Here is a 6,000-nt window from a genome sequence, read left to right on the forward strand (position 1 = left end):
TGGCGGTACATGCGGGTGGCGGAGGCTATGACCTCCTACAAAGATGTTCTGGAACGCAGTAATTTCAAAAAATTTCCTATGCACACGCAAGATCATGATGATGCATAGCAACGAGAGGGGAGAGTGTTGTCTACGTACCCACGCAGACCGACTGCGGAAGCATTGACAAAACGTAGAGGAAGTAGTCGTACGTCTTCCCGATCCGACCGATCCAAGCACCGTTACTCCGGCACCTCCGAGTTCTTAGCACACGTACAGCTCGATGACGCTCCCCGGGCTTTGATCTAGCAAAGCTTCAGGGATGAGTTCCGTCAGCACAACGGCGTGGTGACGATGATGATGTTCTACCGACGCAGGGCTTCGCCCAAGCACTACAACGATATGATCGAGGTGGAATATGGTGGTAGGGGGCACCGCACACGGCTAAGGAACGATCACATGGATCAACTTGTGTGTCTAGAGGTGCCCCCTTGCCCCCGTATATAAAGGATCCAAGGGGGAGGGGGCGGCCGGCCAGGAGGAGGGCGCAGGAGGAATCCTACTCCTACCGGGAGTAGGACTCCCCCCCAATCCTTGTCCAACTAGGAGAGGTGGAGGGAGAATAGGAAAGGGGGGGCGCCGCCCCTCCCTCCTTGTCCAATTCAGACTAGGGGGACAGGGGGTGCGCGGCCTGCCCTGGCAGCCCCTTCCTCTTCTCCACATTGGGCCCATGAGGCCCATTAACCCCCCGGGGGGTTCCGATAACCCCCCGGTGCTCCAGTTTTATCCGATACTCTTCCGGAACCCTTCCGGTGTCCGAATATAGTCATCCAATATATCAATCTTTATGTCTCGACCATTTCGAGACTCCTCGTCATGTCCGTGATCACATCCGGGACTCCGAACTAACTTCGGTACATCAAAATGCATAAACTCATAATAACTGTCATCGTAACGTTAAGCGTGCGGACCCTACGGTTCGAGAACAATGCAGACATGACTGAGACACATCTCCGGTCAATAACCAATAGCGGGACCTGGATGCCCATATTGGCTCCTACATATTCTACGAAGATCTTTATCGATCAGACCGCATAACAACATACGTTGTTCCCTTTATCATCGGTATGTTACTTGCCCGAGATTCGATCGTCGGTATCCAATACCTAGTTTAATCTCGTTACCGGCAAGTCTCTTTACTCGTTCTATAATACATCATCCCGCAACTAACTCATTAGTTGCAATGCTTGCAAGGCTTATGTGATGTGCATTACCGAGAGGGCCCAAAGATACCTCTCCGACAATCAGAGTGACAAATCCTAATCTCGAAATACGCCAACCCAACATCTACCTTTGGAGACACCTGTAGAGCTCCTTTATAATCACCCAGTTACATTGTGACGTTTGGTAGCACACAAAGTGTTCCTCCGGTAAACGGGAGATGCATAATCTCATAGTCATAGGAACATGTATAAGTCATGAAGAAAGCAATAGCAACATACTAAACGATCGGGTGCTAAGCTAATGGAATGGGTCATGTCAATCAGATCATTCAACTAATGATGTGACCTCGTTAATCAAATAACAACACTTTGTTCATGGTTAGGAAACATAACCATCTTTGATTAATGAGCTAGTCAAGTAGAGGCATACTAGTGACACTAAGTTTGTCTATGTATTCACACATGTATTATGTTTCTGGTTAATACAATTCTAGCATGAATAATAAACATTTATCATGATATAAGGAAATAAATAATAACTTTATTATTGCCTCTAGGGCATATTTCCTTCAGTCTCCCACTTGCACTAGAGTCAATAATCTAGATTACGCAGTAATGATTCTAACACCCATGGAGCCTTGGTGCTGATCATGTTTTGCTCGTGGAAGAGGCTTAGTCAACGAGTCTGCAACATTCAGATCCGTATGTATCTTGCAAATCTCTATGTCTCCCACCTGGACTAGATCCCGGATGGAATTGAAGCGTCTCTTGATGTGTTTGGTTCTCTTGTGAAATCTGGATTCCTTTGCCAAGGCAATTGCACCAGTATTGTCACAAAAGATTTTCATTGGACCCGATGCACTAGGTATGACACCTAGATCGGATATGAACTCCTTCATCCAGACTCCTTCATTTGCTGCTTCTGAAGCAGCTATGTACTCCGCTTCACATGTAGATCCCGCTACGATGCTTTGTTTAGAACTGCACCAACTGACAGCTCCATCGTTTAATGTAAACACGTATCCGGTTTGCGATTGAGAATCGTCCGGATCAGTGTCAAAGCTTGCATCAATGTAACCGTTTACAATGAGCTCTTTGTCACCTCCATATATGAGAAACATATCCTTAGTCCTTTTCAGGTATTTCAGGATGTTCTTGACCGCTGTCCAGTGATCCACTCCTGGATTACTTTGGTACCTCCCTGCTAGACTTATAGCAAGGCACACATCAGGTCTGGTACACAGCATTGCATACATGATAGAGCCTATGGCTGAAGCATAGGGAACATCTTTCATTTTCTCTCTATCTTCTGCAGTGGTCGGGCATTGAGTCTGACTCAACTTCACACCTTGTAACACAGGCAAGAACCCTTTCTTTGCTTGATCCATTTTGAACTTCTTCAAAATCTTGTCAAGGTATGTGCTTTGTGAAAGTCCAATTAAGCGTCTTGATCTATCTCTATAGATCTTTATGCCTAATATGTAAGCAGCTTCACCGAGGTCTTTCATTGAAAAACTCTTATTCAAGTATCCCTTTATGCTATTCAGAAATTCTATATCATTTCCAATCAGTAATATGTCATCCACATATAATATCAGAAATGCTACAGAGCTCCCACTCACTTTCTTGTAAATACAGGCTTCTCCGAAAGTCTGTATAAAACCAAATGCTTTGATCACACTATCAAAGCATTTATTCCAACTCCGAGAGGCTTGCACCAGTCCATAAATGGATCGCTGGAGCTTGCACACTTTGTTAGCTCCCTTTGGATCGACAAAACCTTCCGGTTGCATCATATACAACTCTTCTTCCAGAAATCCATTCAGGAATGCAGTTTTCACATCCATCTGCCAAATTTCATAATCATAAAATGCGGCAATTGCTAACATGATTTGGACAGACTTAAGCATCGCTACGGGTGAGAAGGTGTCATCATAGTCAACCCCTTGAACTTGTCGAAAACCTTTTGCGACAAGTCGAGCTTTGTAGACAGTAACATTACCATCAGCGTCAGTCTTCTTCTTGAAGATCCATTTATTCTCAATTGCTTGCGGATCATCGGGCAAGTCAACCAAAGTCCATACTTTGTTTTCATACATGGATCCCATCTCAGATTTCATGGCTTCAAGCCATTTCGCGGAATCTGGGCTCACCATCGCTTCTTCATAGTTCGTAGGTTCATCATGCTCTAGTAGCATGATTTCCAGAACAGGATTACCGTACCACTCTGGTGCGGATCTCGCTCTGGTTGATCTACGAGGTTCAGTAGTATCTTGTCCCGAAGTTTCATGATCATCATCATTAGCTTCCTCACTAATTGGTATAGGTGTCGCAGAAACAGTTTTCTGTGATGTACTACTTTCCAATAAGGGAGCAGGTACAGTTACCTCGTCAAGTTCTACTTTCCTCCCACTCACTTCTTTCGAGAGAAACTCCTTCTCTAGAAAGGATCCATTCTTAGCAACGGATGTATTGCCTTCGGATCTGTGATAGAAGGTGTACCCAACAGTCTCCTTTGGGTATCCTATGAAGACGAATTTCTCCGATTTGGGTTCGAGCTTATCAGGTTGAAGCTTTTTCACATAAGCATCGCAGCCCCAAACTTTAAGAAACGACAACTTTGGTTTCCTGCCAAACCATAGTTCATAAGGTGTCGTCTCAACGGATTTTGATGGTGCCCTATTTAACGTGAATGCGGCCGTCTCTAAAGCATAACCCCAAAACGATAGCGGTAAATAAGTAAGAGACATCATAGATCGCACCATATCTAGTAAAGTACGATTACGACGTTCGGACACACCATTACGCTGTGGTGTTCTGGGTGGCGTGAGTTGCGAAACTATTCCGCATTGTTTCAAATGTACACCAAACTCGTAACTCAAATATTCTCCTCCACGATCAGATCGGAGAAACTTTATTTTCTTGTTACGATGATTTTCAACTTCACTCTGAAATTCTTTGAACTTTTCAAATGTTTCAGACTTGTGTTTCATTAAGTAGATATACCCATATCTGCTTAAGTCATCTGTGAAGGTGAGAAAATAACGATATCCGCCACGAGCCTCAATATTCATCGGACCACATACATCGGTATGTATGATTTCCAACAAATCTGTTGCTCTCTCCATAGTACCGGAGAACGGCGTTTTAGTCATCTTGCACATGAGGCACGGTTCGCAAGTACCAAGTGATTCATAATCAAGTGGTTCCAAAAGTCCATCAGTATGGAGTTTCTACATGCGCTTTATACCGATATGACCTAAACGGCAGTGCCACAAATAATTTGCACTATCATTATCAACTCTGCATCTTTTGGCTTCAACATTATGAATATGTGTGTTACTACTATCGAGATTCATCAGAAATAGACCACTCTTCAAAGGTGCATGACCATAAAAGATATTACTCATATAAATAGAACAACCATTATTCTCTGATTTAAATGAATAACCGTCTCACATCAAACAAGATCCAGATATAATGTTCATGCTCAACGCTGGCACCAAATAACAATTATTTAGGTCTAATATTAATTCCAAAGGTAGATGTAGAGGTAGCGCGCCGACCGCGATCACATCGACTTTGGAACCGTTTCCCACGCGCATCGTCACCTCGTCCTTCGCCAGTGTTCGCTTAATCCATAGTCCCTGTTTCGAGTTGCAAATATTAGCAACAGAACCAGTATCAAATACCCAGGTGCTATTGCGAGCTCTAGTAAGGTACACATCAATAACATGTATATCACATATACCTTTGTTCACCTTGCCATCCTTCTTATCCGCCAAATACTTGGGGCAGTTCCGCTTCCAGTGACCAGTCTGCTTGCAGTAGAAGCACTCAGTTTCAGGCTTAGGTCCAGACTTGGGTTTCTTCTCCTGAGCAGCAACTTGCTTGCCGTTCTTCTTGAAGTTCCCCTTCTTCTTCCCTTTGCCCTTTTTCTTGAAACTAGTGGTCTTGTTAACCATCAACACTTGATGTTCCTTTTTGATTTCTACCTCCGCAGCTTTCAGCATTGCGAAGAGCTCGGGAATAGTCTTGTTCATCCCTTGCATATTATAGTTCATCACGAAGCTCTTGTAGCTTGGTGGCAGTGATTGGAGAATTCTGTCAATGACGCAATCATCTGGAAGATTAACTCCCATCTGAATCAAGTGATTATTATACCCAGACATTTTGAGTATATGCTCACTGACAGAACTGTTCTCCTCCATCTTGCAGCTATAGAACTTATTGGAGACTTCATATCTCTCCATCCGGGCATTTGCTTGAAATATTAACTTCAACTCCTGGAACATCTCATATGCTCCATGACGTTCAAAACGTCGTTGAAGTCCTGATTCTAAGCCGTAAAGCATAGCACACTGAACTATCGAGTAGTCATCAGCTTTGCTCTGCCAGACGTTCATAACATCTGGTGTTGCTCCAGCAGCAGGCCTGGCACCCAGCGGTGCTTCCAGGACGTAATTCTTCTGAGCAGCAATGAGGATAATCCTCAAGTTATGGACCCAGTCCGTGTAATTTCTACCATCATCTTTCAACTTTGCTTTCTCAAGGAACACATTAAAATTCAATGGAACAACAGCACGAGCCATCTATCTACAATCAAACATAAACAAGCAAGATACTATCAGGTACTAAGTTCATGATAAGTTTAAGTTCAATTTAATCAAATTACTTAAGAACTCCCACTTAGATAGACATCCCTCTAATCCTCTAAGTGATCACATGATCCAAATCAACTAAACCATAACCGATCATCACGTGAGATGGAGTAGTTTTCAATGGTGGACATCGTTAT

The sequence above is a fragment of the Triticum dicoccoides genome, chromosome 5A (assembly GCF_002162155.2).
Source record: "Triticum dicoccoides isolate Atlit2015 ecotype Zavitan chromosome 5A, WEW_v2.0, whole genome shotgun sequence".
Lineage (NCBI taxonomy): Eukaryota > Viridiplantae > Streptophyta > Magnoliopsida > Poales > Poaceae > Triticum > Triticum dicoccoides.